Raw genomic sequence first — 23,394 nt, 5'->3', positions numbered from 1 at the left:
TTATTATTATATTACAGTCAACCTAAATGGTTACTGACAGTTTCAGAACAATGACAAATTATAATATTATTGACAATCATTTTTCTAAAGTATGGGGAAAAAATGTTTTTATATCAGTGATACATAGTTTGTGTCCTACCAGAATTCTTAGATCTACAACATCCATTCATCCTACCAGTTGCGTCATTGTAGAAGCCATATTTATTTTTGCCTTATAATGTTTTCCAGTCTCCAGCTGGACTCTGGAGAAGAGAAAGGTCAGATCTGTGCTCTGTCTACATTTTTTGAGCAGAACCCATACTGTGTACCCCATCATGGGTTTGCTTCTGGACATACAAAGTGGATTCAGACCTAATTTTGCCGTGGTGGCACTCACACCTGGTTGGAGGGCTGGCACGCAGCAGCAGTTACCTGCAAGCTCTCCGCGTTCGGAGGTGTGAAGGAAGGGTTCTTTCTGCCCAGGGAGAGCCTGGTAGGTGAGGTGATGCATGGGACGCCTCGCCTTCGGGATGGGCGGCAGCCGAAGGTGGAGGAGAAGGTCTTCCCAGCCCCGAGCACAGCGTGAACAAAGCCGCAGCTGGAGCCAGGGGAGCCGGCGAGACAGACCCCCGGGCATAAACTCAGGACGGATGCCACGTCACCCCCTTCTCTGTCCCTCTCGTGACCAGATGGTTCCTTCGGACGTTGAGGGGATCCCCCAACTCTGTTTCTCACCTGTATTTCTAAACCAATAGCACGCCCTGCTCATTAAGTATTTCTTAATTTCTTCTGTTATCACGGGGTGTCGGGGAGCCCTGTATGCCCAAAGCTCCCAACCGCACGGCCCCTGGGTTTTCATCTGGGCCTGCTGCGAACCAGCTTTGTGACCTGGGTCCCGTCAGTTAACCTCTCAGAGTCTCAATTTTGTCATTTTTTAAAAAGACCTTTTTTTAGGGCAGTTTTAGTTTCACAGCAAAATTGAGAGGAAGGTCCGGAGAAATCCCATGTACCGCCTGCCCCCCTCCCCATTTCTCTTTCCACTCTGTCGGCGCCCCCACCGGCGTGATGCGCGGGGTACACCTGAGGAACCTACCCCCGTGCTTGTCACCCCAACTGTGGAGACAGTAAAAAGATCAGGGGTTCAGAGAAAGGGCTGGAGGGATGAATAGGCAAAGCACGGAGGATTTCTAGGGCAGTGAAAGTACTCTGTACGGGCTGGGTGCGGTGGCTCACGCCTGTAATCCTAGCACTCTGGGAGGCCGAGGCGGGTGGATCGCTTGAGGTCAGGAGTTCGAGACCAGCCAGAGCAAGAGCGAGACACCGTCTCTACTAAAAATAGAAGGAAATTATCTGGCCAACTAAAATATATAGAGGAAAAAATTAGCCGGGCATAGTGGCGCATGCCTGTAGTCCCAGCTACTCGGGAGGCTGAGGCAGGAGGATTGCTTAAGCCCAGGAGTTTGAGGTTGCTGTGAGCTAGGCTGACGCCACGGCACTCTAGCCTGGCAAGAGAGTGAGACTCTGTCTCAAAAAAAAAAAAAAAAGAAAAAGAAAAAGAAAGAAAGTAAGTGCTCTGTATGATGCTGTAGTGGTGGATACATGTCATGCATTAACCCACAGAATCTAGAACACCAAGAGTGAACACTAAAGCAAACTACACACTTCGGGTGATAGTTTTGTCATTTTTAAGATAAAGAGATTTTGCTGAATGATCTCTGAGGTCATTTCATTGCCCCAGGTCTTTAAAGTATGTGGAAATCCATAAAGGGTGATTATAGTAACAATAAATCCTTGGCAGTTCTCTTTGGTAGAATGCTTAGCTAGCCCTCTTTTGAGACCTAACACCTCCGAGATAAGGGAAAAGGACTTTGTCCCAAAGAGGGACATATCTTGTGTTCCTATCCTTGCCTTGCCTTGCAGCCTGAAGGGGGTGTGTGCTGAAATTGAGAACAAGCAAAACTGAACCACACGGCACGCAGATGTTCGGGAAAGCCTTTGCACAGGAGTAAGTCTTGGTCACTGGCCTGTGATCCTGACTGTGATCAGAACTGTGATAAGAAAAACAAGTCTGAAGTGTAAGAGACTGACGTGGCCGGGCGCGGTGGCTCACCCCTGTAATCCTAGCACTCTGGGAGGCTGAGGCGGGAGGATCACTTGAGCTCAGGAGTTCAAGACCAGCCTGAGCAAGAGTGAGACCCCATCTCTACTACAAATAGAAAAATTAGCTGGGCGTCGTGGCATGCACCTATAGTCCCAGCTGCTCAGGAGGCTGAGGCAGGAGGATCACTTGAGCCCAGGAGTTCAAGGTCGCAGTGAGCTATAATGACACCACTACACTCTACTGAGGGGTAAAAGAGCGGAGACTCTGTCTCAAAAAAAGAGAGAGAGAGAGAGTGCCGTGCAGGAGGAAATACAGGCCAACTTGTCTTTACTTTTCTTCCTGTGGTCTCTGAACTAATGGCCGTTCTTCTTTCCATTAAGAAATAGCAGGAGTACCTCTCATTTATTTATCCCATTGATTTACCTCAGTCATGATGCTAGTGAGGGAAAGTTATTTCATTTCATGTGCTTTTAAAAACAAATGCTTTAAGTGACAACAAATATGTGTGTTCTATTTTGAAGGAATTTTGAAAGGATGGCTGGAGTTTAAATCATATTTTCGATTTCTACTTCCTAAAAGATTGCATGAGCTATTTGTGCTTTCATTCGTATGTTCACTGATCAAGCCATGTTTGAATCCGCCAGGAGCCAGGCAGTTTTCTAGATACTGGTAACAAACATGCAGTCCTGATCTAGAATAAAGTCTAGGAAGGGAAATACACATGTACACAGGTAATTCCAATGTAGCGTGCTGCATTGCAATAATGAAGCATTTGGACTATGGGCGAGCAGTTCTGTAATGCTCCCTTTTGTACTAGTCTCTTTCAAAGCTATCAAATTCAAATTCCTAACATTTTGTGTTTAAATCCAACGACTCTGAGAGGCTGTTTGTGTGTCATTCTCCTGCATCATCCCTGTGTTCCATTCTTGCTACAAGCATATGTGTGTAGAGTAAGTCAACCAGTGAAACAAGATGTTGCACTCTTAGGCAGATGAGAATCCAAGTTTAAAATAATATCACTTCTACAGCCTTCTCCACATACGCAAAGCATGACGACTACTCAGGTTAATCGCAGGAGAATGAGAGCTGGAGAGGCGAGGCCCTCTGACAGGGTCATGCTCGTGACCATGGTGGTCAGGATGGAGAGCAGCATTGGGGAATCTGGACTTTTTCCACCTGGCTCCCTTGCGTAGGTCCTTGAAAATAAGATTTGAGAAACAGGGCTGTCAGCCACTTGAGTCCAGCTAAGACCGCTTTAGTGTTTGGCCCAAACCTGATGCAGAGTGGAGTTGGGCACACAGACCTCACAGCCAGCTCCAGGCAGGTCTAAATAGCTTTTGAAATGGTTTCAAAATAGCGTTGTGCAACTTCCAAAGGGAAGTTAGGGTTGCAAGCTACAGAGATGACAGAGCCTGATTGTGTCCTTAAATACATTGTTCTGAACTCTTTCACCTTAACTGGAAGAAGACAAGTTTTAAAAATCTCTAGGTGGCAAGAGTAAAAGGTAGCTCCATATCTGACAGATGTTTCTGTGTTTTAATAAAACAAAAGTAAACTGTGGGCGGAAGCCTGGCTGCTCATCTCCTTTGCCAGTTCAGCAGGCTTCCTTTCCCCTCGTAGCCCTTAGTCGGTTCGTTCCCCATGGTGTAACGGTTTCTCTACCCTCTTGAAACTTCTTTATGCTCCAGGCTGGGATGTCCTAGGTGCAGGACTACAACGCCTCTACCAAGCTCTGACCCTACATCACCACTTCCCCACTCGGACTTTTCCACTCAAAGTCCTCCAACTGCATTCAGTGTAGACTGGCTCCAAATCAAGTTTCCCTGCTCAGTTCCCTGCTCGCCACGCTCCGGTCCACTCTGCACTGCACTTCAGAACGCCTGCCCAGAACCCTTGGCGATTTTAATGTTCCACTTTCACCTGTCTTCTTCTTATGAGAATTTATTCTTATTTATTCTTTTTTTTTTTGAGACAGGGTCTCACTCTGTCACCTAAGCTGGATTGCAGTGGTGTCATCATAGCTCACTGCAACCTCAAACTCCTGGGACCTTCCTGCCTCAGCCTCCTGAGTGGCTGGCACTAGAGGCACACACCACCACACCTGGCTAATCTTTTCTATTTTTTTAGTAGAGCCGTGGGGGCAGGGGGTCTCGCTCTTGCTCAGACTGGTCTTAAACTCCTGACCTCAAGCGATCCTCCCGCCTCGGCCTCCCAGAGTGCTAAGATTACAAGCATGAGCCTCCATGCATGGCCTTATTTATTCTTATTATAGAGAATTTCAAACTTATACAAACAATAGTCCAGTGGACCTCCAAGTAGCCATCACCCAGCTATAGCAAAACCTCAGTCACGGCCTGTCGTGTCACATCTGTGTCACCCTCACTCCCCTTCTTGCCACGGGACAGTTCAGCAAGTCCCAGACCTGTCACTGTGTCTGCAAATATTTCAGTGTGTATCTGTTAAAAGGTAAAGACCTGTTCACACACACACAACCATACTACCATTGTCACACCTAAGAAAGTTTACAATTCCTTAATATCGTCACAATTACCCACGCAGTATGCAAATTTCCCTGTTTGGCTCATATTTTGTTTACACTTTGCTTGAATCAGGGTCCAAATAGTGTCCATTCAGGCCCCTTAAAATCTCTTCCATCTAAAAATTCTTCATCTTTTTAAAAATTTTTCTTGTAATTTATTCCAAATTATCAAATCATTTGTCCTTTAGGGTTCCCCACATTTTGGATTTTGGTCATTGTCTCCTCACGGTGTGTTTAACATGTTCCTGTCTGCCCTGCATTTCCTGTAAATTGGTAGAATTAGATCAAGAAGCATGATCTGATTCAGGTTCGATCTTTCGGCAAGAATACTTGAGGGGAGCGGGAAGGGTGGCACTCACACCATCTGGCTGTTTTCCAAGTCTGCCCTCTCCTGCTCTGGCCCGCACGACAGACAGTCAGTCAGGTAAGTGGCAATGGGATCCAGTCAAAAACTGAGGATGAATGGGGCCTGGTGGCTCAAGCCTGTAATCCCAGCACTTTGGGAGGCCCAGGCAGGAAAATCACTTGAGCCCAGGAGTTCAAGGCCAGCCTGGGCAACATAGTGAGACCCCCATCTCTACAAAAAGAAAAAAATTAGCTGTGTGTGGTGGCACGTGCCTGTAGTCCTAGCTACTGAGGAGGCTGTGGTGGGAGGATCGCTTGAGCCCAGGAGTTCAAGGCTGCAGTGAGCTATGCTGATGCCACTGCACTCCAGCCTGGGCTGGGTGAAGCAACACCTTGTCTTTATTTTTTTTTTTTATTTATTTTTTTTTTTTGAGACAGAGTCTCACTTTTGTTGCCCAGGCTAGAGTGAGTGCCGTGGCGTCAGCCTAGCTCACAGCAACCTCAAACTCCTGGGCTCAAGCAATCCTCCTGCCTCAGCCTCCCGAGTAGCTGGGACTACAGGCATGCGCCACCATGCCCGGCTAATTTTTTTTCTATATATATTTTTAGTTGTCCATATAATTTCTTTCTATTTTTTAGTAGAGACGGGGTCTCGCTCTTGCTCAGGCTGGTCTCGAACTCCTGACCTTGAGCGATCCACCTGCCTCGGCCTCCCAGAGTGCTAGGATTACAGGCGTGAGCCACCGCGCCCGGCCAGCACCTTGTCTTTAAAAAAAGAAAACAGAAAAGAAAGAGAGAGAGAAAGAAAGGAAGAAGAAAGAGGATAAATCAATATGTGCAGTGTCACTGGCACAGAATCCAGCCAAACTGACGGCGTGATGGAGGCAGGACTCCCACAGAGGGCACGGAAAAGGCTGATGAGCTATTCACAGACTATGTCAGCCCTGATGAGAGAGTATTGATACTCTCAGAGAGTTCTACTGGGTTTCAGCCCCACCTTTAGGTTCTTAGTGAATCCTTTAAATTGATTACTTGCCTGTTGAAGAACAAAGTTACATTTTGTGTTGAGTTATGAAAATCAGTTACACGGAGGAAGAAGAATGAGCAAGACGTGAGAATGCGTGAAGAGGCGTGCTGAAGGCTTCGTGTGGGCGGGTGGGCTGCATGGGGGATGTACTCACCAGTCAGAGGAGGTGCGATCTGCCTTCACACGGCGGGCACCCTGGGCGCACCCTGGGATGGAGCCATCATCTTTGTTGCTAAGACACCAAGAGAGTTGAAGGAGAATGGGTGCATGCTGCCTTCTGAGACAGACGGACTCTTTGAGATCCCCACCCTATGGCTGGTCAGAACCGCGAGCGTGCATTTGGGGACCCCGTGGCCAGGACGCTGTGCGGGACTGGGGGACTGTGTGACGGCCGGAGCTCGCCCTGAGTGTGTGTGTCTGTGGCGGGTAGCAGGCCGCGTCAATTCCACAGTGTAAGACAAAGGAAAAGGTTCTGGAAAAAGTCTGTGAAGTCACGCCGTTTGGCCACTGTTATTCTCTGTCATCAATATCATCTGTCATCAATAATAAAATGATTTGGGGGTTCTGCTTCTTTGAGAACCACCAGTTAGCAGCACAAGCCAGAGACTGGATGGTGAGTGAAAACCTGAAAAAATAGACAAATATACTCACAGTTGAATGGACTGACCCTGTAGATGAAAGAGACCCTGAACTTGTGGCCAAGGTATCGTTCTATCTGGGACAATCTTAGCGATCACAGTGATGAAAAAAAATTACTCATTTTTCCTGAACTCAAAAAACTCAGAAGATTGAAGACGTTGAAACATTAGGCGTTTGCTCACAAATGCTAGCACACTCTACAAGCTGTTCTGCAACCTCTTTGCAGTCCCCTAGTTAAAAGATGGACAATTACATTGTTTCTGATCTTATGCCAATATAGTGTTGCTGTGAATAACGTTGTACCTGTGTCACTTTCCTCTCATTCTAGTACAGGACAAATGCTATTTTAACAGCTGAAATATCTTTTTGTTGAAAGGATGTCTTGAGAGGATCTATATGAGAACACTTTATAAATTGCAAAGTATTACCATCATTGGATAAATGAACAAATTAGATTTATAATCGATGCCTCATTATCCACCCATTTACTGTGTGCAGCTCTGTTTTAGAAAACGAGTATCTTCTTTCTACACCGCTTCCCGGATATTGACAGTAATCTTCAAAAAGAAAAAAAAAATCATTTCTTTTTTGTTAGGACTTCCTCTTTTTTTGAAGGCTGACTAGCATACCACAGTTTCTTTATCCATTCATTCATCCGCAGACCCTTAGGTTGCTCCCAAATCTCGGCTATTGTAAATAATGCTACAATGAATATGGGAGTGCAGATACCTCTCTGAGATACTAATTTCATTTTCTTCCAACATATACCCAAAAGTGGGATTGCTGGATCATATGGTAATTCCATTTTAATTTTTTTAAGAACTTCCATGCTCTTTTCTAGAATAGCTATAGCAATTTACATTCCTACCAATGGTGTACAAGGGTTCCCTTGTCTCCACACTGTCACCCCAACACTTATCTCTTACCTTCTTGATAACGGGCCATCCTAACAAGTGTGAGATAATATCTTATTGTGGTTTTGATTTGCATTTCACTAATGATTAGTGACATTGAGCACCTGTTGGCCATTTGTATGTTTTCTTTAGAAAAATATTTATGCAACTACTCAGCCATAAAAAAGAGTGAAATCATGTCATTTGCAGCAACATGGATGAACCTGGAGGACACTATGTTAAGTGAAATAAGCCAGATACAGAAAAACACATACTGCATGATCTCGTATGTGGAAACTAAACAAGTGAAACTCACAGAGGCAGAGAGTAGAATGGTGGTTACCAGTGGCTGCGGGCTGGGAGATCGGGAAGATGTTCAAAGGATACAGACTTTCAGTTATGGGAGGAACAAGCTCTGGAGATCTGATGTTCAACATGCTGGCTGTAACTAACAATACTGTGTCATATGCTTGAAGTTTGCTGAGAGAGTAGATTTTAAATACACATGAAAACATGATAACTAGATGAGGTGCTAAGTATGTTAACTGACGTGATTGTGATAATCATTTCACAAAATATGTGTGTATCAAATCATGATGTTGTATACTTTAAATTTATATAATTTAATTTGTCTTTCACCTCAAAAAAGTTGGGAAAAAATATCATTTCTAGGTTATGCCTACCACAGCCTACAGGAGTTAAGGCCGTAGGCTCTATAGCCAGACTGGCGAAGCTTCAGTTCCAACACCACTACTTTCTGTGTGATGATGGACAAGTTTCTAAACCTCCACTTCTTCCTTGTAATGGGAATAAAATCAAATCATTCCTTCAAAATCATTGTTAAAGATATTTTTCAATTGCTTCGCACGACACTAATCAGTGATTAGGGAGAAATTTGTTACCTCTTGGAGGAAACACCCACAGCGCGCCAGGCCCCATGGATGACACGCAGAGGCGCCCGCTTTAGTTCCTGCCTAGGTAAAAGTTTGCTAGGGAGAATAAGCATATAAGAAGGAAATAACGAAGAAAATATGAGATAATTCTTTTGTGATCTTAGAGCAGGAAAGGTCTTCTAAATATGACTCAAGTTACTAAAAAAAACAGATTGTGAAATTCACCTACATTAAATGAAATCTTCTGCAACAAACTAGCCAAAGATATTTGCAACTTGTGCCACAAAGGACTTATCTCCCTAATGTAAAAAGAGTCCCTACATATCAATGCCAAAAAGATTAACAACCTAATAGAAAAAGGGGCAAATGATATGGAAGGATACAGGAAACACAAATGACTTCTATTTTTTTTTTTTTTTTGGGACAGAACCTCACTCTTTCGCCTCATATAGAGTGTCTTGGCATCAGCCTAGCTCACAGCAACCTCAAACTCCTGGGCTCAAGCGATCCTCCTGCCTCAGCCTCCCGAAGTGGTAGGATTACGATTGTGAACCACCATGCCCCCCCCCCATTTCATTCTTTTTAATGGCTAAATAGTATCCCAATATATGGATGTAATGCAATCTGTTTAATCAATTCCCTATTGACAAATATTGAGGCTGTTTTTAATTTGCGCTGTTTCAAGCAATACTGCAGTGAATAACCTTGCCATATGTCATTTCGTGTGTGTGTGTGTGTGTGTGTCTCTGCAGGATAATCTGCCTCATTTTTAAAACCCTTCAAAATCATTGTTTACGAAAGTTAATGCTTATGTAGATTCACCAACCTGTTAAGGTTGTTTTAGTCTTGGTCTGAAAATGTCTTTAGTCACCCTTATTCATTAATAATAACTTTATTATATAAAGGATTCTAAGCTGATGTTTATTTTCCCTGGCACTTTGAAGTCACTATTGAATTATATTCTGGACTTTTTTGTTTCTGAGCAAAAGTGGGCTGCTAATCTAGCTGTCTTCCCTTTGTAGATAATCTTTCTTTTTTTCTGATTATTTTTTGAAGTATTTTTATTGATATATAATATACATAATAAAGTGCACATAATCTTGAGTGTACAGCTCAGTGACTTTTTAATTTTTTTATTTCAATAGACTTAGGGAGTACAGGTTGAATTCCACTACTTGTGTAGTGGTGGAGCCTGGGCTTTCAGTGTGTCCATCACCCAAATAGTGTACATGTACCTAATAGGTAATTTTTCGGCCCTCCCCCTCCCCCATCCTCCCCCCTTTTGAGTCTCCAATGTCCATTATATCACTCTGTGTGTGCTTTTGAAGCCATGGCTTAGCTCCCACTTATAAGTGAAAACATGCACTTACTTTTCTGCTCCTGAGTTTCTTCACTTAGGATAATGGCCTACAGTTCCATTCGAGTTGCTGCAAAAGACATTCAATTTTTTCTTATCGAGGAGTAGTACTTCATGGCATATGTACCACATTTTCTTCATCCACTCCTTGGTTGATGGGCACTTAGGTTGATTCCTTATCTTCGAATTGTGCTGTGATAAACATATGAGTGCAGGGTAGCTCAGTAACTTTTTACGTATCTATACAGCCATGTAACCAGGAAGGCATGAAACCTTCTCAGCATCTCAAGCTACCCTTATGCCTCTTCCCCGTTGGAACCCTCCCCTTACCCACCAGAAATAATCACTGTTCTGACAGCTAACACCATAGATTAGTTTTGCCTGTTCTTGAACTTCATGTAAATGAGATTCTGTCTTTTGTGCACTATTTGATTGCTTTCAAGACTTTTTTTTTGTCTTTGATGTTTGCAGTTTCATTATGATGCCAGGTACACATTTATTGTTTTCTACTTCTTTATCTATGTGCTTCTTTCTCAGTGATTTTCTCAGTGCTATCTTTCAGTTTACTAATCTCTCTTTAGCTTTTTCTAATCTACTGTTTGGAGTTTCAAATTTCAATGTTTTTGTTGGGGGGGCGTTGACATTTCTAGAAGTTCTATTTGCTCTGTTTTCAAATCTTCCTTTTTTTTTTCTAATAGTGTCCCAGTCCATCCTTATGGTTCCTGTTTTCCCTTTTTGTTTTTGAATAATTTTTAATATACTTCTTTTATTCCCTTTCTGCTTATTCTATAATCTAAAGTTCCTGAAATGTCATTTCTTCAGTTTGTTGTGTGTGTTGACTGTCCCTCACAGAAGATTGTTTTCTAGTATTTGTGAGCTTTCTTGTTTTTATTCTTTGGCAGATTTTTTTTTAATTTTGGAGGTTTCTTGCGCCCTACATTGTAGAAATGCTATTGCAAAGCAATTTTGTGTTTGCTTCTGCAGAGTCCCAGGGTTTCTCTATTTTGTTGCTATTGCTACTGTTGTTGTTTTGTTTTCTAAATTATTTTTTGTTTTGTGGTCTTTTTTAAAACTGTTAAATGCTTTGCACACCTACAGTTACAGTCATCAATTATAAGATATTATTTACATGTGGTTGTAAAGAATACATATTTAAATAATTTAAATATGTAAATTTTAATCATAAATTTATATTTAGCAAAATAGTGCTACCCCAAACAACCATAAAAATTGATCTAAAAATTCACGTGGCATAGTAAAGGGCCAAAATAATACTCAAAAAGAATACGCGCTGGGAGACAGTTCTCATTGGTCTTTTGCATTTCTGCACATCTTCTGAGCAGAGGCGCTGATAAGCTTTTTTTTTCTTTTTTTTTCCTGGACTATCTTTTCAAGAATGTTTGTGTAGAAAACAGCTTTGGAAGACAGAGGCAATGTCTGCTTCCAGGGCAATGGGCAGATTTGTCTGCTGTCCAGGATAACTAAAAAATGTCTCCCTCTCGGGAAAGGATAGGCAGGTTTGCCAGGAAGTTTGGGGATTCTAAACTTGAGCTCCCCACTCCGACGTGTGCAGCATTCACCTGAGCCCTCCGTGTCCACGTGGGGCTGGGGCACGAGGGGGACTGAGGCTCACGCGGCCTGCCCTGCTGCGAGCGATGCAATCCTTCGCCTCCGACCACCAGCCCCGGAGCTTTCCACGGCCCCCACGGAACAACGGCGGGCTGGCCGGGGCTGCAGCCGCGCGAATTCTCAGGCCTTCCCATGTTCCTAACAATGAGAAGAGGCTAACTGTATTAACAAATAGTAAGATTTATTACAAAGATATAGTAAGTAAGATTGGTAGATGGATGAAAAAGTAAACTGATGAAAAAGAATAACAAATAGTATGTGTGTATAGAGGAAAATGGTAAAAGGCAAACACGGCATCATAGGTCTGTAGGGAAAGAAAAACTATTGGGTAAAATATTCTGGGGCAATTGTCTATCCAAATGGAAAAGCTAAAATTAGATCCCTGCCTCAAACCATATCCATAACCGTATCAGAAAGTAAATTTGAGTTAAATTCAAGATCTAAATGTAAACAACAAAACTTTCAATGTTTTTTTAATAGAAGAAATAGTAGAAGGTTATCTTTGGTAAGTCATGGTAGAGGATTTCTTAAGACACAAAAAGCCCAAACCATAAAGCAAAAGATATAACCACACTGGAAATAAAGACGTGTACAACAAAAGACATCATGAACAGATAAAACACAATTGGCAGCCTGAGAGAAGATATTTATAACTTCTCTAACTAACAAAGTTAGTTCTAACAAAGTAACTTCTACCAAAGTTAGAAGCTGATGAGTTTTTATGTTACTTTTATTAGCTGTGGATCCTGGCACCAATTGTGAGCGCAAAATCACACTTCACACATCGGTGTGGCACGGGTTGGAGTTTCCGTTCCTGATCATGAACGCCCCCGACTTGGCTGCCTCCGTCCCCACCCAGAGTCTCAGGCAAAGTACAAGCTTCTCTGCTCCTGGACAGGGAGCAAAATGTTTTCTAGACTCGTCTTCATAGAGCAGGCAGTCCTTTCGGGTTGCTAGGACCCTACAGAGTAGAATAAGGCACCATGAATAAGAACAGGAGACTTGATAAAGAATCAATAGCAATTTTAGGTTACAAAGACAATCACTGAGCCAGTTCCAATTCCCTGCCTCTTAGCAGCCCGGCCACTCTCAGGCAGACACCGACATGCAACCGCCAGCCACGGGGGCCACACCTGGACTCATCATACCTGCCCCAAGGCCGTGGGCACTTCGGCCACTGCTTTTTGCTTTTCCTCTTAGTTCACACCGTTTTAACCACCTAGGACATTTCTCTCTTTCTTTGGGGCATAACTGTGTATTTGAAAACATTTAGTTATTTCTTATCCTGCACTAATACCCATCTGGGTGGTGAGTCTTCTCCACACCTGTCCGGTCTGCTTGTCGCTGGAACCGCCGGCCTGCCTGCCCTTCCCTGCACACCCGGGGAGCCCCCGCGGCATCTCTTTTGGGGGTGAAGACAGGGCTTGAAAGATTTTTGAAAGACTTCTTCAGTTGTTAAATTTTAACTTAAAAAATGATACTGACTTTAGATAAACTTTTCGTGCCCTTTCGGGTGAAACCTTGACCATTTGAAGAGGGAAGATTGTTTCAAACTCTTCCTTGCGATGATCATCATACTGTTTCTGAGGCAGCACAAGTGCTCAATTGCTGAAGTCTTAATTTTCAAAAAGATTGGAGTTATCTGAATTTTCACCTGAAGGCAAATAGCCTCTCGGGTTAGCCTCCTGTTCTCCCCACAGAGAGAGAGGAGAGGAAGCAAGGCTATGTGAAAGCTGATAACATCTAGAAAAGAGAGAAACTGCATCACTGAATAATAATAATGACAATGACAGGCTTTACTGCCTGCCACATTCTGTTCCAAGTATTTACATTGACTAACTCATTAATCCTACCAACATTATACATAAGTACGATTATTTTATTCCCATCTTAGATACACCAGAGATCAGTTAAGTAACTTGCCAAGTTCGTGTAGCCAGGCAGTGGTCCTCAACCATCCGATGCCAGCCAGTGGGACAGGGACAGGCTCTTCCTCCCACAGAGTGTTCAAACCTAAAGGGGCTTTAGCCGCTTGTGGTCCCAGAACATTGAGGAAGAATTTTGCACAGATTTATGGACCCTGGTCACTGATTTCTCAGGGCTTCTTAACCTAAGATCAAAGGTTCTCCAGTGAATCTGTGCATAAACGGAATTTTAGTAAAAGTTGGCCGACCTTGAATTAGAAGGGTACAAAGGTGCTGAAGACAGGAAGGTGTCTCATAGGTCTCTGCATCGCTTCAGTGCCCAGCTCGGGTCCATAGCCATGACAGCTCATCAGTGAACCTCATCTGATTCAAAGACTCTCCCGGCCCCTTGCCGCACCTACCTGCCAATTTGAGAATCTTGGTGAATTGTACCTTAATTTTTTCTCTGAGCTTCCTATTCAAGGACCCATATTCCCTTGAATAAAGCAGAACTTCATTCTACATTTTATATTTAGCAACAGGAAAACGAGAAGAGGGCTGAATGTCTCTAGCTCAGCTTTAATGGTAAAGGAAATTGCTAAGTAATGAAGCAAGCTCCCACTATAATGCTGTTGCACAACATGAGTTATTATGCAATAGAAAAAGTGATCAAAGGAGGCTGCCCTGCAGCACACTTCTCCCATCTGTGCTGATCAAGGAAACCTTGGTTCCACAGATGCTCCCCCCAAACTAAAAGATCAGAGAGGCCCACCTGAAGTGCAGCCCAACTAGGAATACCTTGCAACAAGGAATATTATTCTGAAAGCCAAGGAAATAATCAGACTCTCTTTATTTTTTCTTTAAAAAACAAAATAGAAGACCGCTGTGCAATATCACCCTCAAAACAGTAGTTTTAAAAGGCAGTAATATGGTATAGAGGAAAAGAATCAGGTTTGCAAGCAGAACATCTAGGTTAAAATTCCAATTTCTCCCCCACAAGTTTTCTGCCTTAGGGCAACTCACTTAAACTCCCTAAACCTGTATGATAAGGGAAAGAGGGAAATAACACTTCCAAGGGCTACTGGGAGGATTAAATAATATGAGATCTGTAAATTACACAGCACTATACAGGGTGCAGGCGCCACGCAAGGTGATGGTGAATGAGGGCATCTGGTGCAGTGTGGAGCTACAGGCCATGCTGAGCAAGCTGGTGTGTTCTTTACCCGTATAACTCTGTTCGTTCATTTGTTCGCTCATTCATTTCTGCCACATTCCAGAAATGATTGGAGATGGCTTAAAGGTATTCAAGGCAACAAAAAAAAGCAGCAGGAAATAGGACTAGAGGACAAGATAGTAGATGAGGCAGAATGAAGTGCTTCTAGACTTTGGATTTTCTTAACCAGTAAAATTTTTCCAAACACTAGGAATTGACAAGGGGGTGCAATCACGTTCTTTTGCCAAGAAAAAACATTAAAAAATAAAAATAAAACAAGCAATAAAAGGATCCTACCATTGACTCTCACCATAATTTCATAAAAGAAATACTTTCCTTGTTAATACCTACAAAGCAGGAAGAACATGCTCTCAGAATACGGAATAGTACAGTTTGGTGTTATGAAATTATACATTGTTATTTTTTTTTTTTTTTTTTTGTTGAGACAGAGTCTCACTTTGTTGCCCAGGCTAGAGTGAGTGCCGTGGCGTCAGCTTAGCTCACAGCAATCTCAAACTCCTGGGCTCAAGCGATCCTACTGCCTCAGCCTCCCGAGTAGCTGGGACTACAGGTATGCGCCACCATGCCCGGCTAATTTTTTCTATATAGATTTTTAGGTGTCCATATAATGTCTTTCTATTTTTAGTAGAGACGGGGTCTCGCTCAGGCTGGTCTCGAACTCCTGACCTTGAGCAATCCACCCGCCTCGGCCTCCCAGAGTGCTAGGATTACAGGCGTGAGCCACCGCGCCCGGCCTATACGTTGTTATTTATATTTGTCTTGGATGGATGAAAACTGGCACAAGCTGGCAATGGTTTAGAAAGGGCATTTGTGATTCACTGATTTAGTGTACAAAATGACCCGGACATTCACTAAGCAACGGACCCCAAATTTAACCCTTGAGCCCATTGGTCAATGCAAGAATGGAGACGCCACCAATTGCTCACGGAAAGAAAAGTTTTTCCTGGGAGAGCCCTAAGAGAAATTTTTTCCTGAATTCTCCTTAAAGGGACACTGTATAAGGTATTTTTAAATTGATATATAACAGTCATACCTATTTTGGGGGCACATGTGATATTTTGACACCTGTATACAACACATAATGATCAAATCAGGGTAACTGGGATATCCATCACCTCAAACATTGTCTTGTCTTTCATTCTATAATAAAGACATCTGCACCCGAATGTTTACGGCAGCACAATTCACTATTGCAAGGATGTGGAAACAACCCAAGTGCCCGTCAATTCATGAGTGGATCACTAAAATTTGGTATATGTATACAATGAAATATTACTCAATTATAAGAAACAACAGTGATCTAGCACCTCTTATATTTCCTGGATAGAGCTTGAGCCCATCCTCCAAAGTGAGGTATCACAGGATCAGAAGAATAGTCTCCACATGTACTCGCCATCAGATTGGTACTAACTGATCAACACTATGGTGCTCACATGGTAGTGATATTCTCCAGGGATTAGGGGGTTGCGGGGGACAAACTCACAACTAAGGGTCACAGACACGGTGAGCATTGCAGGGGGGAAGGGCATGCCTCTAAACCCGCTTGGGTGAGGCAAAGACATAAAATGTAACCAGAAGATATCTGCTCTTCAGTGTTTATTGCAGCATTTTTCGCAGTGGCTAGAATGTGGAATCAGCTTAAGTGTTATCAAGGGACGAATGGATAAAACAGATGTGGTGTATGTACACAATGGAATATTATTTGGCCATGAAAAAGAAGGAAATTTTGTCATTTGCAGAAACATGGATGGATCTGGAGGACATTATTTTAAGTGAAATGAGCCAGGCACAGAAAGACAAATATTGCATTTTCACACTCATATAAGGGACCTAAAAAAAACTGATCTCAAAGAGGTAGTGAATAGAATGGTGGCTACTAGAGATTGGTAAGGGTGGTGGGAAGAGGTAATGAAGAGGTGTTGGTGAAGGGGTGATTCTGTTAAATAGAAGGAAAAAGTTCTAGTGTTCAATAGTGCAATAGGGCAACTATAGTTAACAATAATTTATTATATTTCAGAATAGCTAGAAGTTTTCAAATGTTCCCAACATAAAGCAATGATAAATGTTTCAGGTGAATCATGTCCCAATTGCCTTGATTTGATCATTATGTTATATGCTTGTATCAAAATATAACATGTACTCCATGAATATGTACAATTATTATGTATCAATAAAAATTTTTTAAAAATTGTCTTGTCTTTGTGTTGAGAACATTATAAATCTCCTAGCCATTTTGAAATACACAATGAATTATTGTATAAGGCATTAAACAACATCCTAAATAATAGCCTCAGACTGAATAGGGCATTTTGATAAAATGTATTTCCCCAATATAGACCAATGGAATATGTCAAAGTGCAATTCAATAAGAGAAATTTTTCTGGATAGAGTTCAGGCAAACTGGTCTTCACTCGGGATGACCTCATAAGGAATTGATTTTAGGGGGTTCAGATTCTAGAGGACTAATTGGACTGTATGTGTTTCATGCAGGCCTCCAAAATCATATTTTTCTTAGTCAAACTTGTGGCAAATACTGAGTGCTGATGCAAGATCACTCTCAGTTGTTCCATGACTTCGCAGTTCTTTTGTAGTATATCTGGAAATCAGATCCTATGTTTATGGTTAAACAAGAAGTCACATGCTTTAACATTCAGCTCACCTGGAGGGCAGGACTGACATACCTCTTAGGACAGTTGAGAAACCTGATGAGGACACAACAAGTAAACAGAGGGAAACCTAGAAAGTTTCTACTCTAAGGGAAGTACTGTATCAACACATTCAATGAACTCACAATGCCATATATTACAAACTGTTCTCATTCATTCATCCACTCACTCCGCACGTGTTTACTGAATGCCTGCTATGTGCCGGGCTCTGTTCTATGCACTGCAGATACAGCAGTGAACAAAACAGACAAAATTCTCTGCTCCCAAGGAAGGTGGGGGTGGGGTGGGGGACAGATGGTAAACAAGATACACAAGTAAGCAGTGTAGGACATTAAGGACTAAGGGCTATGGAGAAATACAAAGCAGGAAAAGGGATAAGTGGTGTGTGTGTGTGTGTGTGTGTGTGTGTGTGTGTGTGTAGGTGTAGGGGTGGTTTACATTTTCAAAAAGGTGGTCAGGAAGGCCTCATGGAGAAGGTGACATTTAAACAAAGCACTGAAGAAAGTGAACTAAGTAGCGGTACTAGAGAGGGAATAGTGAGTGCAAAGGCCCTGGGGCAGGAGTGTGCCTGGCAGCTCTGTGTAATAGCAAGGCCCATGTGGCTGGAGCAGAGGGAGTCAAGACTGGCAGCAGGTGATGATGAAGGTGCAGAGGTAGTTGTGTGGGGGGAAAAGGGGAAGGACCTTATAAGCCACAGGACCTTATAGGACCTATAGGACCTTATAAGCCATTCTAAGAACTTTGACTTTTACTCTGGGAAATCTGGGAAGCCATGGGAGGGTTCAAAGCTGAGCAGTGACATGGCCCAAATGATATTTTAACAGATTCACGTGCCTGCTATGCCAAGAATAGATGGCAGGGTGGTGAGGGCCAAAGCAGGCAGACCAGTCAGCCGGCCAGTGCATTCTAGGTGAGATTACACGAGGCACCAGCACTGGCATAGCGGCATTTGGGGTAAAATGAAGTGGGGGACCTGTGAAGTGGAAAGCTTAGTCAGCTTACCCAGTCGGGGTAAAATCACTGAGATCCATAACTAGCTCTACAATTTACAAAGAAATTCTCATTGACCTTAGACCACTTTAGATACCATAATGGAAGTGATGTGCTAGCTCAGCACTGGCTCAGCTTTGTGCCTGACGCGGACCCACGGCATGAGCTCGGGGGCAGGAAGTGGGACCCCAGGTAAAGGCTGGATAGCATCAGGCAGTGGCCTGTGCAGAGCAATGACAAATAGGAGAGGCTGCTGGGAAGGGAAGTGGAACCACTGCCCAGAGTTTTATCTGCTTTGTCCATAAAAGGAGATTAGACACTTCACAGAAGCCTGCTCTCGGGCGTGAGTACCTCCAGTCCACCCGCTCTCATCCACTGTAAGCATGAGCTCATCACACAGTAAAATTTCTGTTTACTTAAATGGCTGAAATTCCAAAATCCACATTGGTTTATTTATTTATTTGACATCCTATATTTTATCTTTCTTTTTTTTTTTTTTAATTTTTTGTTTGAGACAGAGTCTCACTCCATTGCCCGGGCTAGAGTGCTGTGGCGTCAGCCTAGCTCACAGCAACCTCAAACTCCTGGGCTCAAGTGATCCTCCTGCCTCAGCCTCCCGAGTAGCAGGGACTACAGGCATGCACCACCATGCCTGGCTAATTTTTTCTATATATATTTTTAGTTGGCCAGATAATTTCTTTCTATTTTTTTAGTAGAGACGGGGGTCTCGCTTTTGCTCAGGCTGGTCTTGAACTCCTGATCTCGAGCAATCTACCTGCCTCGGCCTCCCAGAGTGCTAGGATTACAGGCGTGAGCCACCACGATGGGCCATATTTTATCATTCTTATACCTTTCAGAAAGCAATGTCAAGGACCTAGTACTGTAGACAAGTCAATGTAATATAGTCTCTGACCTTGACTTTAATCCATTTTCTTATCATGAAGAATATTTCTTATAGTCCATGAAGACACTTGGGCGTGACTTCACATACTCTTTAGATGCTAATAGTTACGCTTTGCGTCTGCGGGGTTGGCGGCTACCCGGCCTCGGTGCTCCGACTCTGCCTCCACCCACGCTTGAGGCAGACTCTGCTTCTCAATCTTGCAGCCTTTCCTGCTGACCATGGACTCGCCTCCCTCACAGCCTTGTCCACGCAGGGCTCCAGGCAGTCACCCCCGGTCAGTGGGAATGAGCTACCCGGTGAACCACCTCACTTTCCTAGGGTTCTAGCCAGTGCAATCTTAACTTTCACCTTTATTGATGCCCGTTTTTGAAAATATGCCCACTAGTTAAGAACTCTTATTATGTATATTTTGAAATTAAGTAAAAATGTATCATAGTGATAATTATAGTTTAGATTCCTATATGAACATTTAAATACCTGGTTGATAGATTTTAATAATGAGTAATTTTATTAAAGGTTTCCTGTCCGCATTGACCAAAGACTTTTAATTCTAGACTTGTATGTGGTTCCCCTAACATTTTAAAAGTAAAGTGTTTACTATTTTCTTTCAGCTTCTGGGCTTTACGCTTGATTTAATAGCATCAATAGTCCACAATTTTTAGAGGTCTGTAGCCATCTTAAAGCTGATATTAATATTCCTGGCCTTTGGCAATGAATAATTGATTATGCTGCAGATAACTAAATTAGGAAAGACTCTCTCGGGGAAGCCCTAAAAGAACGACCTGTGGCAGGATTTGTGGAGGAGCTGGAGATGCAGAGGTTGTCCAGACACGGGAAGTGCGGCAGCCGGGATTGCTGGCCTCAACAGGGCTTCCACTCACTGAGCAAACAGGTCAGTAATGGATGTCAGCTAACTGCCCCTTCCGGGGAAGATGTCCCGGGTCCCACCAGTCAGGAGAATCAGGGGCCTGAAGCAGAATCGCAGAAGCGTTTGGCCCTGCTCCCTACATAGTTTTGTTATTGGTGACTTAAAGAGGGACCAACAGAACAAGAACGCCTTTCTGGGGCCCGAGGGAGCTTGTTGTTGCCATGACCAAGGCCCCGTTGGCCCAAACCTAGGTCGAGGTGGTTTACCAGCTCCGCTGGGAGTCACGTGTTCACACGTGAAGGGGAAAGAGCTACTTCGCTCCTAGAGCAGCGGCACTTGCAGGGAAGAGCTGAGTGATGGTTAGCTCCTACCTGGGATGAAGTGGATCTCCCCTCCCTGGGTGACAGTCTTCGTCCTGACATCCTGGTGTCACCATCAGCTCCAAAGTCCCCTTTACGATTTCTTTCAGAGCTGCTAGAAACTGAAGTGCAAATAGGCTAATGCCAGGCTGTCCTCCAATTTCTAAGATAATGCTGTACAGCAAAAGAAAGTTTCAAAAATCCTTATTATATGTCATAGAGAGAGTTCTGTTTCCAGGAAACTAAAAGTACTGTAAAATCCCTCATTATCATTCCTGGGGGGCTACGTGTCCCTGGGAACTACGAAAGCGATATAGAAACCGCTGCTCCTCACGAGGCCATGCCCTTTCCTAACCCAGGCTACGGTGGAGACAAATGGTCATTTGCCACTAAGTTATAAGTCTCTGAGCTGGAACTTGCTAGATTTCAACACCACGAGAGACCTGGGGCATAGTTCTGCCTCGGCCCCCCACCCGTCTGTGTGCTACCTTTGTGACCTGGTCAGGCACCCCACCTGGCTGCCTCCTGGTACCCAAGCCTGCAGGCTGGGACTGGGGCTGTGGGTAGAGCGAGAGTGGAGAGAGCGTATGTGGAATAGAGAGAGGGAACGGAGTGGCAGGATGGGAAGAGGCTCAGGCCGGGATGTTCTAAAGCAGAGTCCAGTAAATCGTCTCTGTTCCCCTGGTCTGATCCCTTTTCCCAGGAGCAGGGGCTGGCAGGCAAGGCTGTTAGGTAATACATTGGGTTACGTATGAAAAGCCGTTTAGGGTGTCAACAAAATGATGACGCATCTGTCTCGACATCCTGGCACCCGGAGGTAAGTGTGTTTAGCAGGCTACTGCAGAGAGGGAAAGAGAACTATATGATAGAGTTGAAGGTAAAAACATGAAATTATTAGGGTTTGATCTGATAATATGGTTAACTGGTTTACCTGGTCCTATAACTTAAAGAAGAACAATTTCCATAACCCAATCAACATTCTACTCATTAGGGCATGTATGACTGTATTTATTCCTCACCTCTTTTTAAAAAAGATTTGAGGCTAAGTATACAAATCACTCTGCTATGACAAAGAATGAGCTAAGCCCTACAAGACAGCTACACAGTGGCCGGGAAGAAAGTGTGTTATAAAGGGCTTGGGATCTTGGAGATTCCAGAACCTACTAGCCTTGTAGCCTCCAACAGACACTAACCTATTAGTTTTCTCACTAGTGGAATGGATTTAATAATCTTTGCCCTACAGAGTTTGGGGAAGGATTAGAGACAATATAAAGACAGTATCCAGCACAATATCCCCAATGGACTAACTCTCCATAAATAACAGCTACCACTATTGTGAGAGTTTTAAGTCAAGCTCTGGATGAAACTTTTGTGTCCACCTAAATATACTTCCCCTGGATGTGAGCATCCGAAGTGATCAGGGAATCCCTTAAGATAGCCCTAATCAAACAGCCTCCAAAAGCCTCAGGGGGCTTCAGGGAAGACACTGTTCCTGGGTGTGGGGAGGCACCTTGGCCCTCTATGTGCCTCTGGAGCCTCAGTGACAGTAGCTGCTGCCTGTAGTTGGGGCCCATGTATGTGTGTGTCACAGTGCCGGCCCCTTTGCGTGCACCATCCGGCTTGATCCTCACAGTGATCCCCTAAGGTGCGTGTTGGTCCCATTTCAGGCAAGAGAATGGAGGCCAGGGGCCCAGCAGCTTGCCCAGACACACCTGCGGTGGAATTGGGATTTGGGTTCCAGTCCAACCCTACAGCTCAAACTCTCAGCTACTCCCCTAAAGTCAACTTCCAGCTACATTAAGCAAAAAATCCCCAAAGACGGCACCTTGGTGCTGCCAGCTGCCTCCTTGGCACCCAGGCCCCTTCTCTGTGCTCTCCCCTCCCTGCTGACTTGCCTCTGGAGATGGTGTCTGTTCCTTCCTTTGCTCGGATCCCTCTCCCTCCCCCGGGACTGAAATTGCTCCTGTTCCCCCGTGGGATGGGGATTTGCCTGTTTCTTGCACCGCCACCCCCTAATCTTAGGGAGCTCGCTTTCTCTCTTGACTCCCTCCAACACCTCGGGGACTTCTCCAAACCTTACCCCAGCAGGCAGGGGTGTGTGTGCGCGTGTGTGTTTTCGCGCGCGCCGAGGGGAAAGGCGCCTACTCCAGGCTCTGCGTCACTCCCGCAATTGGCCAGAAATGGGGCTTACTGGTGTTTAATCCGTGAGGGCACGTCAGCCTTTACTGTTTCCCCGAGTCCCTCATTTATTTTCCTGCCTGGGGTGCCAGCGACCCACAGGGCACCCGTGCCTCAGTTCACTCCCTGCCATCATCCAACCCCAGGACAGGAAGAAGGGGTGAGGCGGGGAGAGCCAGGCGGCTTGGTAGCCTCCCCGCGTTCCGTGCAGTTCTCACCACATCCCTTTCGGAGGGAGCAAGCGAGGGTGCAGATGAGGCGAAGCTCCCGCGGGAGAGCGGGCAGCGGGCGGGCAGTGCCACCTGCTGAGAGCCGCTCGCGCGAGCGGAGCGGCGGGCACCGCCACCTGCTATAAATAGGCCGCCGAAGACAGGGTGTGCGATCGCACAGCCCGCCACGAGGGCCTTAGTCACGCGCGGGCCCTGCGTCCCCGGCGCCCCAGCCGTACCCGGGGCCAGGATGGGGCGGCGGCGCGAGGACCTTCCCGGTTCCCTCCCGCAGGCGCGGCCGAGCACAGACCGCCGGCAGGGGGGAGGTGGGGGTGGCGGGAGAGGCAAGGAGGGGAGGGAGGCCGCGGCTGACTCGCACTGCAGCAGCTGTTGCTCGCGTGTGACCCGCCGGTCTGGGCCGTGCGGCCGGGGCAGAGTCACACGGCGCGGTGGGGAAGAGGGTGGCACCTAGCAGGGAGATCCCGACTCCTGCCCTCCCCTCGCCTCCCCCGCGCTCGCCCGGCGGGGTAGGAGGAAACGCGAGCTGCGCGCAGACACATCCCCCTCCTCCTACTCCTCCTCCTCCTGCCGCGGCCGCCGCGGTCCGCGCCTCGGCGCCTGTTGCTGCCCCCGCCGCAGGACCCGCGGCGTCCTCAGCCGCGGGGAGAAGAGGCGAGAGC

Source organism: Eulemur rufifrons, chromosome 19, assembly GCF_041146395.1.
Source record: "Eulemur rufifrons isolate Redbay chromosome 19, OSU_ERuf_1, whole genome shotgun sequence".
Taxonomy (NCBI): Eukaryota; Metazoa; Chordata; class Mammalia; order Primates; family Lemuridae; genus Eulemur; species Eulemur rufifrons.
This window is presented reverse-complemented; position numbering follows the sequence as displayed.